The sequence below is a fragment of the Euprymna scolopes genome, chromosome 9 (genome assembly GCF_053919585.1).
Source record: "Euprymna scolopes isolate OS-2025 chromosome 9, ASM5391958v1, whole genome shotgun sequence".
NCBI classification, from domain to species: domain Eukaryota; kingdom Metazoa; phylum Mollusca; class Cephalopoda; order Sepiida; family Sepiolidae; genus Euprymna; species Euprymna scolopes.
Window position 1 is genome coordinate 46989122 of NC_136490.1, and position 15137 is coordinate 47004258.

Genomic DNA, 15137 nt, shown 5'->3' on the forward strand with positions numbered 1-15137 from the left:
GTAAATAAACCAGATTATTTTTATTTATTAAATGCATAATTATAAAAATGATTATTGTGGATAGATGCAAGTAATACTCAAAGATAACTCAATAATAAAGTGTCTCAATATTTACATAACTCAATATCAAAATTAATTAGATTGCTATTTAAGTAAGAATGTCTTTTATCACACATCTAATTACTTAATTTTTAATAAATGCATTCACAAAAGAGATACCATAATAAAAGTGGAAATATATGCATGTTATATCGTTTTCGGAAGTGATAAAAGAAAACGTTTGAGACTATATATTCTGAAAGAAACAAAGAAGGTCATTTATACGTAAATACCAATTAGCGTAGTTTTTAAAAGATGTTATTAAAAAACAATGGGAAATGTAACGAGAACGATTAGAGGACAGTCAAAATATAGATGGTATCCCATTAGTAGGTTCCTACTTATTCAAACAATTAATGTGATTAAAAAGTTAGTAAAGGGCGTGAGTGATTAAAAGAGACAAAAACAAGGGTATTCTATGCATATACAAACTTTTAAATGTTCGAGAATTCCGAGGTGGAGATAATAGTGATAATAGTGATTATATATTGCGAAACCATCTAAAATTTAGAATATGGATAAGGGCATTTTTTATTATACAGGTTATGTTTACAAAATTAGTTTTAACAGCTATAAAATTTAGCTAGGTGATTTTAAACTGGCTGTATCTGTTTTTTTTTTACTTGCATTGCGGAATCAGTTCAAATATCGTATAATTGTATTTTCAATGTAATTAACCTAAAAGCTTACAAAATGCAAAGATAACACATTTTGGGCCTGGGGTGTATTGCTTAGATTTTCTCAGTTATGGCTGAATTTTTTTAGAAAGAAACGTACATAAAGTTAAGCTTTCTAATTACATATTTTAGAGAAGTACCCTCTTTATTAACAATATCTAACACTAACCCTTGCCCTCTTTAATATCCATATTTGTATTGTAAAAAGAATGCGTATGGTTAGGAATCTGTACCTAGATTAATGTAGATGTCGCCCCCACATAAGTATCGGACTTTCGACGGACCTAGGCCCCATTGCTGCTATCGAACTATTAAGTCAAGGAGCGAGATAGATATTAAAGATATATTATAGATAGGTTATTTGGATTGACATTTTTTGAATGAAATCTGAAGTTATTTGTTTAATCCTCGCGGGGGTATCATTGCTATTGTTGGGTTTTTTGAGTAGATTGCTATTATTAATAGTTGCACAATCTGAGTGATATTTTTAAGATATTAACTTATTAATATTTAAACGATAAGGATTTGCTGTTGTTTGGTTTATTAGAGAAAGGAATATTGGTTGTTAGGTTATTGTATTTGAATATGTAACAGGTTTTAGTTGAGCATTTCGCTTACATTTGCAATTGCAATAAATTTTGGGACGTAAATAGAAGGTGTTCGTCTGGATCTTATAGTTTTCCGATTATGGGATGTAATATTTGGCTTTTCCATATTAGACATTAAAAAGTATAATATCTTAATCGAATTTTTATCTAGAATGGTGCTATATTTGTTAAAAATTTGATAAATTTGATACGATCTCATAAAATTCATTAAGAATTAGTTTTTCGCAGGAGAACTAAAGGGGGGTTAAATCGGAAACAAGCGACATATGTATTATTTTTTTTAATACAGGAGTACCAAAATTGGTCATGGGGAAAATTATTCCCGACTCGCATTTAGATAAAAATACACTTTCGTATAAATAAGTGAATTCATTGAAAACGTGTCGCAAAGAAAACCACACCAAATAACAGCTACATAAAAAACGCAATACATTCAGTCGTGCGAGATAGCCTAGTGGTATGGGGTTACGTTTTTTACGATGGGGTCCCGATTTCAAATGTCGATAGATTCCGTCACCCTTATGAGTCGTAGACGACGAAACACGTGTCAGTGTATAATTATATTTTTACAATAATATATATATATATATATATGAGTGTGGGTGCGCGCGTCTGTCTGTGTGTTTAAAAGTTAATTAATATTTAAACAAATGTACACTATTAAAAAATTAATTTTTATAATGCAATCGAAATTTGATAAACTTTATTCCTATATTGTCTCTTTATATACTATTTATTCAAATGAAATCTAAATTAAAACGTTACATCATTTGAGTATAACATTAAAAGAAATTAATTTGAGTGTTTATCCCCATGTTATTAATAACTATGTGCATAAGAATTATTCACACAATTGGAGTAAACCACATTTATTAAAACCATGATAGTTATTTATAATTTATTCTGAGAGAGATATTTCCTTTTTAAGTTGGAACAGTTATTTCCTATTTGATTTTTATAGATGAAGGAGGATGTTTTATGCTTCCATAATTCCAACATCTAGTCTAATTTAAGGAAGACTTGTGTAAGGAAATGCCTTATAGATAGTATTTGACTACTCCCCCCCGCTCAATAATATGTTTTGCCCTTCAACGAGCTCTCTGACTCTCTCTCTCTATCTCTCTCTCTCTCTCTCTCTCTCTCTATATATATATATATATATATATATATATATAATGAAAGTATATAACGTGTAATTAGATAACCAGATTTCACGCTTATCAAAGAAGTTACAAACTAAGTGCTACGTCAACGTTCCTCGCATACATTGATTAAACTTAAATGTAACTTAAAACTGTTTTGTTTTTCTTAACTTGAAAATCATAGAAATGCATTAATCAAAATAAAAATATTAATACAAACTAAATGAACTCCGAGTTTTCGGAGTTTTTAAATAAACTGTTTAATAATTTTTTAGTTAGCAAACAAGGGGCGCTCTATATAAATGTATTCGCATAATAGTGTCAGAATTTTTTTCGTGCTTTATATATAAAACCGGCTTCGAAACCTTGTAGGTGATGCCCTTTTTTCTCCCCGGCTTCTTATTTTCCTACAGAAGAGACGGTCTCAGCCTGTCTCCGCTTTGTCATTATTTTCGTGGTAAGTAATTGTCTGAACTCCAGTCCTCGCTTGCCAAAATATCACACAAAACACTGGACTAGTTAAAACCACTATATATGATTTTACTCACTCTCTATCTTTCCCTAAATGTGCACGACTTTGGAACCCTGTTCCAACGGCATGCTTCCCGACTGAATACAACATGGTAGCCTTAAAATCTAATGTGAACAAGTCCCTGTCACGTCGTCTTCATACATAAGTAAATTCCACCCAATTTATATCATTGAGCATTACTTCACTAACACCTCATATTCGGCCATTGATTAGCAGTGACACCCAAGTAGAGAAAAAGTGTCTATAGAGCTGCTAAATTTATTCCTAATTTTTTTAAATATATATATATATGCGTATATATATTAATGTGAAAAATATATTATTTTTATTACATATTTGTGAATGTATACACACACACACTAACACACACACACACACACACACACATATATATATATATATATATATATATATATATATATATATATACATATTTGCTATTACATATTTGTTAATGCATGATATAATTGTTAATGCATATTAAATAATATATTCTCTTCAAAATATTTTTTTTTAAATTAATATAATTTTGGAAGCTTTCTCCTGCCTTCTTCAGTACATTTGTGTTGTTTTTGTGTAAAATGCGGTGGGTAATAGTGGTTTGTAGTAGGAATGGTAAACGACTATAACCAATCATTTCAGGAAACGCTTACATGTGACTTTTATATGTCAAGCCAGCACTTACTCAGCACTTGCAACTTTGTTATGTCTACTTTTATTTAAAAGACACTTCATCTGTGTGTGAGTGTGTTACGCGTGAACTCCGAAAAAAATGAGCAGATTTTATTTATTTTTTTGTAATTGCACACAAATGTTTATGTAACTGGAAGTGTTCTTAGATGTGTTTTATTCCGTAATGACTCAGATAAGTATTGAAAATCCATAATCGAAAAATTCGATTATAGAGCAGTAGTCAGATTAAGAGGAAAGTTTACGCCTTTATACAGTCAAATATCTCAATTGTTAATTTGATCTGTTTTATAAATGCACAGCAAGAAGGTTGAAATACAGAAAATCAACATCAGGTTTTTCATAAGATAGGTGCAAGTTCTAAATTAAGGTTTCTGTTTAAAGCACAATTGAATCACGAGCCTTTTCCATTTTAAACAATGATTAAAGCTATTATAAAAATAATATTATAAAATATACAGTGGTTTCAATACAGTTCATAGTATACTACACTTGATTGCGGACCATGTCATTGTGGAAGATATGCGCAGCTTTCTATTGGTTCACCGCTATAAGTCCCCGAATAGAACAGCCAATCAATCGATTTGTTGAAAATGGACGATTCCGCTGATTTAATGACAATAAAAGTTTCCCGAGCAACGTCGGATCTATCTGCTTGCAATAAATGCTATGGGATAAATAAAATAAGTGATTAAAGTATAAATATAAAAATAAATAACCATGATAATAACGAAAATATATCTGCATGCACTAAATTATTCCTCTTTTTGGAAATTATTTGGAAAACATACTTCTGGATATATATATAAATACAGCAATAAATGAATAATATATATACATACATATATATATATATATATATATATATATATATATATATATATATATATATATATAGTAAGTAAGTTATAAAATATATATGGCGAGTAAGCTACACTGAATATTCCGCGTTTCCACTCTAGGATTCTTCAGGCTTATGGCTGAAGAATCCTAGAATGGATGAAACGCGGAATATTCAGTATGGAGCTTACTCGCCATACATATTTTATAACTTACTATATATATATATATATATATATATATATATATATATATATATATATATATATATATAATATATATATATATATATAATATATATATATATATATATATATATAGTGATGAAACGCGGAATATTCAGTGTAGCTTAATCGCCATATATATGTTATAATTTACTTACTAACTAGCTCTACCTACGTATTGAGCACCGTGGAAGTAAATACTTAAAGTTTACGCATAACTTTATACTTTCGTATATAAATTTCTTGTGAATAAATGAAGTAGTTATATATATATATATATATATATATATATATATATATATATATATATATGTATATGTATATATATATATGTATATGTATATATATATATATATATATATATATATATATATATATATATTGGTTCTTAGTATACAACTAGCACTTACTACAGCATTGCAGCAATAGTCGTAGGCGCTAAAAAAGTTGGGTAAAATAAGTTTTCAATACACATGTGATAGAAACGAATCAGGTGTCAGCGGTAGTCGTATCAGTAGATATATTCTTGTTTTTGTATATGCTGGTGCTAGTAGAAAGTATACTGACGATGTAGGGATGTAGGGAAAGGATGTAGGTAGGGCTGACGCAGAGAGTATTACCTACAGACAAGTTCTTGGCAGCGAGACCATCACCTCTCAGACAACTACCCCCACCGAATTACAATCAATGCAAACTATATTTCCACGGGCACTTTGGAAACTTATTGCGATCACGACTACTGCGACCACAAGTGTTAATACTACGACCACTACTACTGCCATTGTTGTGTTGCAGCGGTGTTGTTGGATATTTACGCCTTCAAGGTAAGAATGACGAGAAAGGACGAAGAGTTAAAAACAAAAGTAAAACAAAAAAACTACTGGAAAAGTAGCTAAAGTATGTTTTTCGTACTAAGTGCTTGTGCCAAACATTTGTTAATTTTATATAAATAAATAAGTATGTGCACATATATGTATATATGCATATATACATAAATATATGTATGCATATATGTATACATATCTATATATTCATGTATATGTTTGTGTCTGTACGGGTGGTGTAAGAATGCATACGGTTAAAGTTTTAACAAAATTACATCACGCTCTCTATCTATGTATGTTTAAATGCATACAAAAGTGCATGAAAAGCATATATATATATATATATATACACACATATATATCGATATATATCTATCTGATAATATGGCGAAGATGATAATATGATGTAAAGTATCTACACACACACGCCCCCACACATATATATATATATATATACTTATATACATATATATATATATATACTTATATACATATATATATATATATATATTTATATATATATATATACATATTTATATATATATATATATACTTCTATATATATATTTATATTCTTCTATATATATATTTATATACATATATACATATATACATATTTATATATATATACTTTTATATATATATATATATATATATATATATATATATATATATATATATATATATATATATATGTATATTGTTCCCTATCCTGTGTTGAGCATATTGGGAAATTATAAGCGTATTATTGCGATGTTCTTAATGTAAACAAACTGAGGCTAGAGATTCGGACCATGTCAAAACAAACATTGTTAATATACTACGCAGAATATCATCAACTGATTAAGTGGTTAGAACTGCTGACAATGGTTTGGGCGCTGCAGTTGCGATCCCGAAATGAGATAAGAAGTATTTTATTTTCTAGCCGCACTGATGAGCTGTTATACAGCCAAACATCACTGTACGTGGGGTATATATATATATATATATATATATATATATATATATATATATATATATATATATATATATATATATATATATATATATATATCAAATAGATTTCGAATATCGCAACATTCAGCCACTCTGAAACGGGTGTCGATGGATAATTATAAAAAAAAAAAACAATATATATGCTGCTCCCCATGTGGGGGTACCAAGTTGGTTAAAGGAAAAATTATTTCCAACTCGCATTTAGGTAAAAATGCATTTTCTTAAATATTTTAATTCTTTTAAACGTATAGAAAAACAAAAAAAAAACAGCATTCACACACATATATCTTATATCTACATCACCGAATTTCTGTTTTTAAAAGAAACACAGGCATACTCACAACTATATATGCGTGTATGGAATGTTATGTTTTCATTCACATCTTGTTTTCTTTTAAATTAAGTGTGCATATATGTATAAGTAGGTACATAATATATATATATATATATATATATATATATACACATATATATTTATGCATATACATGTATATCTATATATATATATATATATATATATATATATATCCTCACAAGATGGAAATATTAAAGGAAATATTAATGTAACACCATTTCCGTTATAGATCAAATATATATATATATATATATATATATATATATATATATATATATATATATATATATATATTGACGTAGTTGTGGTTTTACATTAAATTTGGAACGCTTACATAATGCTCATCAGAGCGATGCGGCAACAGCTTAATATTGGTGTACAGTTCCTTAGGTATAAAATTAGATTCTATTTCGGGAAAAGTTTCAATAAGGACAGGTCGGTGTTATGCACTATCAAAGATGTGATAACAAATTTCCACAAAAAAGATGATTGGTACGTTTATAGGATTAATATATAAATAATTCAACTTATATATAGATCATTTAAAATGTGTACTTAACTATATTAGACTTTATCAAACTCAAAGTATGAATTGATATATTATTTAACGGATTAGACCTGAAATTGTTGCGATCCAAACGCCATGCACTGTGTATATAAGATAGTAAATAACTACTCATTATTCTTATGTAATTACATTTTAAGAAAGTTTCAATTCTGGACGTGTTTTAGAAGTTTTTCAATGTACCTAATTATGTAATTATATAAGCGTGTCATTTCATGTATATGTAGAAGAATGTCCATTCATGTGTTAGAGCTATATGGATATTTTCAGAGTTTATATATGAGATGTTATTTTAGTGTATGTATGTATATTAAACGTGCATATAAAAGTTTTTTTTAATCTATTTATAACCTGATATATATATATATATATATATATATATATATATATATATATATGTATAAAAATGCGAATAATACATATGACTGTATTTCCATGCGATTGTACTGCACACAGGTGTGACCACATGGCTAACCACGTGGTGTTGTTTACTGGTGAGATGCCGATACACATGCGGTAATATCCATCATCGATCCATGTGTGTACGTGAATTTTGCTATGCTAGTATCCAACAAGCCTAAAAATTTTTTTGCCATATATATATATATATATATATATATATATATATATATATATGTATATATATGTATATATATATATAAATAAATATATATGTATATATATACATATATATATATACATATACATATATATATATATATATATATTTGTAAAGAATTATACGCATGATCTAATAATTAAAAGGTATTGCACTATGTTATAATATGTTTAGGAAATAAAAGAGCGTATAAAAATTAAATAAATACCCTTTTCAAGGAACTGATTTACTGATATGTCCGGTTAGATACACACACACATACGCATATATATATATATATATATATATATATATATATATATATATATATATATGTGTGTGTGTGTGTGTGTGTGTGTGTGTGTGTTTCAAAAACATATATAGTGTACACGTGTTTCTGTAAATAATGCTAATAGTATGTTTAATATTTACAATGTCCAATCGAGTATAAACTATATTTAGAAATAACTTCTATATTTTAGTAATAGCAGACAGCCCGGCGTTGCTACGTTATACAATACGCTTAAACATGATAAATACTTTGTGAAGATTGCGTATGAATTATTACAGAATCCATCCTCTATTGATACATATACATTACGAGGAATAAATTGCACAGTGGACTATATTTGCATATTTATTTTTACCTTTCAAATATATTAATTATAATTTCTTCCTAAAATTTGTGTGTGTTTGTTTACAACATCACGTTAGCTGATATTTGAACTGCTTGATGAATGCCCTGGCGATTTATATAATAACAATCCTTTTATCGTAAACTGAATTCATTAAAAACAATTGTAAGGTACACACGGGTTTGAACAGGGGATCATTCGATCTATAATTTAACGTCCTACAAGTTGCCTCTATCTCCAGATTGTAATATTTTTTTTATTATCATTTAAGAAATTATTTAATAAGATTTGTTTTTATCCCTTAGCTGGTGCAATATAAAATATTCTCCTTTAAAAATTATTTTTTTCCTGTAAATTTAAGATGGAAGACTTTCTATTCCGATACTAATCGGATGGATGGATTTATGAACACTGCCAGACATATACATTAGCTTTATATGAAATTTGAAAAAAAGATGGGCTCAGCTGTTCGCAACCTATCGAGAAAGGAACTCTCTCTCTCTCTCTCTCTCTCTCTCACACACACACACACAGACCCACACACACACACACAAAAGGACTTTCATATCAAAGTAGAGATATTAAATCGATAAATATCAAATAAAATGTACTATATAAAGTAATAACTTCAGTATTAAACAATTTGCATAGTAACATTTCTTTACATATAAATTCTGTAAAACGCGCATAATGATATATATGCAAAGCTTTTTTAAAAATAATATCTACAATTTTCCATTCCGCTCGATTGGGTCAAGGGGATTGCAAGTTACATTGTAAAACTTACTGAATTCTTGTATTCATTACCTCCTTGTTTTCTCTGTCTTTTGCAGATATTGACGGTGTAACCCTCTAAGAAAGCAATTTTAGTCATGGGCGTGCTACAAAAGTAAAGATACATCATTGAACATCTGGTAAAATTTATTGAGAATGTAATGACGATGTAAGGAAATTATTATAAACAAGCAAGTTTGAAAAGTAGAAAAATAAATAGAGTAAATTTAACAAAATTAAATACTGTTTTAATAGAAGCACGTGAATAATTGTATACAATATACACCGAATGAAATATATATGCGTTATTTTGTGATTTGCGTACAATATCTCTGTAGTTATGTAATGCAGATACTAACGTCTTATAATTCAACCAACAATATCCTATTTATAACATTAGCAGGAATAGAAAACAAATATAACAACCATGAACAAAGTTTAGTTCCGAAATGTCTACAATCACTCAAAGAAGATGTATCCCAATTGACTTCTGCATACAGCATGCACATTCTCAAGGATAAACAATGCAGTTAGGTAATCACTAATCTTTTCGAATAACCAAGTTATATTAAATAGTTTTTATCAATTTCTATCCGTTGCCATCAATCCTATCGAACGATAAATGATAATCTATAGTGTTTCCAAGTTTCATACGTCGGACTATGATGTGTTGATTACAAATATCATAGCTATAATCAGAAGAGAGACTCTTTGTCACAATATGTCAACTAGCTGCTATGTGAATCACCGATTTCAACTATTTTATAGTGTATATAATGTTTACTTTAATAAAGCCGTTGCTCACATATCTAATAAACAAGTACATTTACTTACATAAGTGCTTATTATTAGAAGCAAGTAAGAATATTTAAAATTATGTATTAACTATTAAATTCACACGTCGAATTGATTCTAAAAGTTTTTACTTATGCAAAAAAAATAAATAAATAAAGATGTAGTTTTTCGCTTAAAATACCCCGTCACTTTAATTCGACGTTTAATTATAAAACATTAGATATGTTTGGGCTTGTAATAATGATATGCTTATGCCTAATGTTTGAGAATTTTGAATATAAGGAAACGGAAATACGTGTACCTGATCATTACATTCGCTTAAAGTAAAACATTTTTGTCAACAAATGTCTATATGCTTGCATCTCTCTAAATCACTGCGTCTCCACAGAAACACACTTATTGAAATTTTTCAAATTAAAAGTGTTCGTTTATTTACGATGGTCGGTCAAAAAGTAAAGACTTCTATTGTTTTAAATTACACACGTTGAATGGAGACGAAAACAGAAATGGTATCATGAAAATAATATGCTCCAAATTTTTTTTTTGTACATAGTCACCAACATGTTCATTGCGCTTTTGAGAGCGATGAACAATGACTGTGCGTTGGCGTCAGGATCGTACTTACCATACGAGTTTCATTCCAAAAGTACAGGGTCCTATTTATTAACAAAGAATTGTTGACGAGGCTCGAATCCGTTAAAACAAACGACGTATTGAGATCAAGAACTTCTTTTGCAACATCAACAACACTATTCGCAGTGCATTTTGCTAGGTATTCAATGAGGAATCTCTACTATATAAGCATGTTCATGATTGGGAGTGCGTTTTTAAGGGCTCACACTATCAATATCAACGACAGAGCGATAAAATATGGAAATATTGAATTTATAAGGGGACTCATCATTAATATGCAATTCGCAATCCCCCGGTCTATTAGAGCTGAATGAAAAGTAGGATGCATTTTTCTAAAGGCCCTCTTATATCATTTTTATTAAAACATTTAAATGGTGAAATTGTTCATAGTTTCACCATTACGTGCATTAAAACCGAATTGAGTCGAACATTAAAATCATGGTGTTATTATATGGTAAAACCGTTTTTAGCGAGGAGAAAATAGTTTTAATTAATGTATCGCTCAGTGTATTATAGTTTCATTCAACACAATCGGTTAGCACTCTCGTTTGATAATTCATGTCAGATAAAGTTTGACAAAAACGGCAAAAATGTTTATTCAAAAAGCATTAATTTTCGAGTCATATTTTAGAATGTTTTCACATTTTAACATCATTATGTAATAATTATTAATTTGTAATCTATAAATGTGGATGGCATCGCATTATTCAATTTGTAAATTAATTAAGGTATATTATATAAATATTTTTTAATGAAATCCAAATGAAATCGTATAAGATATAATTTCCTCTTCATAATACAATACTGCGTATTAGAGTAAAAATAAATTCTCTTGCAAATAGGGATACGTGTATTGTGTGTTTTTTGACTGGGTAGTCACCACTTATGAAGGTCCAACCCCCATTTAGAGGAAAGAGTTAACGAATACGACGAGAGTGTCGTAATCGTTAATGGTGTAAGCGTGGTACAGTTTGATTATTTAAGGGTTGATTTATTTGCTTCCCCACTGAGCAAATTAGGCACAAGGCCGTTTTTTAATGTGGAGAGAGAGGGAGGGGGGAGGGAAAGGGGGGACCAGCTCCCGAGAGGTGGGAAATGGAAGCTGGATAAGTAACTGTTGGTATGAAGGGTTGCCCCTACATTGACCAAGGTCAGATATGTGGGGTTACACCCACATATGGTCTTTGCTAGTCATAGCTTGCAGCATCTGTCGGGAACAGATACTACACTCTGATCTTGTTCCCCGTGCCGCCGAAGCGGGGGGGGGCGTTGTTTGATTATTTAAGGGTGTATTTATTTGCTTCCCCACTGAGCAAATTAGGCACAAGGCCGTTTTTTAATGTGGAGATATAGGGAGGGGGGAGAATAATGGGGGACCAGCTCCCGAGAGGTGGGAAATGGGAGCTGGATGGTAACTGTTGTTATAAAGGGTTGCCCCTACATTGATCAAGGTCAGATATGTGGGGTTACCCCCACATATGGTCTTTGCTAGTCATAGCTTGCAGCATCTGTCGGAAACAGATACTACACTTTGATCTTGTCCCCCGTGCCGCCGAAGCGGGGGGGGGGCTTTGTTTGATTATTTAAGGGTTGGATTTATTTGCTTCCCCACTGAGCAAATTAGGTACAAGGCCGTTTTGTAATGTGGAGAAAGAGGAAGGGAGAGGGAAAGGGGGGATCCTGCTCCCGAGAGGTGGGAAATGGGAGCTGGATAGTAACTGTGGTCGTAGGGTGATCCCTATCTTGACCAAGTTCAGATATGTGGGGTTACCCCCACATATGGTCTTTGCTAGTCATAGCTAGTCTTTGCTCAGTATCTGTCGGACAGATGGTATTTATTTGCTCCCCCACCGAGCAAATTAGGCACAAGGCCAATTTTTAATGTGAGGAGTGAAGGGAGGGGGAAGGGAAGTGGGGACCAGCTCCCGAGAGGTGGGAAATGGGAGCTGGTTAAAGGTCAGGCATGTGGGGTTGCCCCCACATCTGGTCTTTGCTAGTCATAGCTAGTAGTATCTGTCGGACAGATACTACACTTTGATCTTGTCCCCCGTGCCGCCGAACCGGGGGGGTGTTGTTTGATTATTTAAGGGATTATTGCAACAAGAACTTGTGTTCATAAGTTGTAAAGGTTGGCATACTGTAGTTGGCCGATAGGAAGCCAATAAAACAGTGTTAGCCAAACGCACAGTTCTAAGCAGTGTTCTGTAGAATCTGCGTTTAGAGAGTGGGGCAGATTATTGATAATAGCTGTAGCTAGAAAAGTGTTTTTTTGTGACAGCTTTGCAAAAGTAAGTAGATAGTAGAGATACGGTCAGCACTTGCTATAAACAAAATGATAGAGGAGGGACAGCCTCGCAACGTCTTTTGCAGGAAAGAGAAAAAGGCATCGCCTACTAGATTTTGAAGTCGGTTTAGAACTCTATGACGACACGATACGGTCGCTGAACAGATGATTGTAGAAATGGCAACAGTACTTCATTTGATGACCCACTTGGCTCTTATAGAGATAAGGGTTGCATCGGTATTGAGATGCATACTAGAATGGTGTGATCCTGGCAATAGATTTGATATAGTTTATTTCCACTTTATATATTTATTAAATTTATTTAACCGATTCTAATTTGTTTGTTTTCAAATCGTGCAGTTACTTAATGCTAGATTTTTTTCATTCTTGTGTTATTGAAATTACTCGTAAGTAACGATTAAGTATTACCCATGCCGACTATTAAAATTAACATTAAGTCTATTTCTCCTATTTATGTTTTAAGTATTTTAGTTTCTATATGAAAAGTTTATTATCTAAGGATTTATTTATTGCACCATTTAAAATATTAGTATGAAAATTAACATTCTCTTTTCACTCTTACCGTTCACTCTGATCATAATTTATAAATGTTTCGTTTTTATTAGTCGCGTGAAAGCGACTCTATAAGTCATTCCGTCGGTCCGCCGGTCTGTCGGCCTGTCTGTCGGTGTATCGGTCTGTCCGTAACACTTTTGTGCTTGGCTTTTTTTGTTAAGATCAAAGGCCTGTTGTTAATAAATGCTGTCCTTAGCTTTTTAAGCTTTTCTTGGCCTTTTGGCCAAGATTAAAATGTAGTATCTGTTCCGGCAGATGTCGCAATCAAAGACCATATGTGGAGGCAGACTCACACATAAGACCTTGGTCAATGTAGGGGCAACGCTTCATACCAATTGTCACTATCCAGCCGCCCTACTCCCCGGGGAGTTGGTCCCCATTTCCCCTTCACTCCTCACATTAAAAATCGGACTTGTGCCTAATTTGGTCGGTGGGGGAGCAAATAAATACAGTTTTTCTTAGCCTTTTGACTAAGATCAAAGTGTAATATCTGTTCCGGCAGATATTGCAAGCAAAGAGCATATGTGGGGGAAACACAATATATAAGACCTTAGTCAATATAGTGGCAACCCTTCATACCAATTGTCACTCCCAGGGGAGTAGGGGAGCTGGTCCTCATTTCCCCTTCACTCCTCACATTAAAATCGGCCTTGTGCCTAATTTACTCGGTGGGGGAGCAAATAAATACCAACCCCACATATAAGACCTTGGCAATGTAGGGGAGACTCTTCATACCAATTGTCACTATCCGGCTCCCCTAATCCCCGGGGAGTTGGTCCCAATTTCGCCTACACTCCTCACATTAAAAATCAGCCTAGTGCCTAATTTGCTCGGTGGGGGAGCAAATAAATACCGACCCCACACATAAGACCTATGTCAATGTAGGGGAATCCCGTCATACCAATTGTCATTATCCAACTCCCCTACTCCCCGGGGAGTTGCCCCCCTATTTCCCCTTCACTCCTTACATTAAAAATCGGCCTTGTGCCTAATTTGCTCGGCAGGGGGAGCAAATAAATACCCTTTTGGCCAAGATCAATGTGTAGTATCTGTTCTTACTACATGTTGTACTTATTGTGATATAAAGTGGAGGATAACTTTTCTGTATTATTTAATGTAAAATTATCACCACTTTAGAACGAGTCAGTCTCAAAGCCATTCAAGTCATTCTCCAGATCATTCAAGTTGTTTTTGAAGGATGACAGTTATTTTTTAAGCATTCGCCATTCTAAAGACCATTCAATTCATCCTTAAGTTCAATAAAGTCATTCTAAGTTCTTTACTTTTTTA

The 15137-nt window shown here is 31.7% G+C and overlaps 1 protein-coding gene across 1 annotated transcript in view; it reads left to right on the forward strand.

Annotated features, from left to right (window-relative positions):
* Positions 1–5326: 5326 nt before the first annotated feature.
* Positions 5327–15137, forward strand: part of LOC145284535 (QRFP-like peptide receptor) — an 829491-nt gene continuing 819680 nt past the window's right edge. Inside the window, exon 1 of the mRNA XM_080133433.1 lies at positions 5327–5636. The gene's annotated coding sequence lies outside the window, so the exon portion shown is untranslated. The remainder of the gene's footprint in view (positions 5637–15137) is intronic.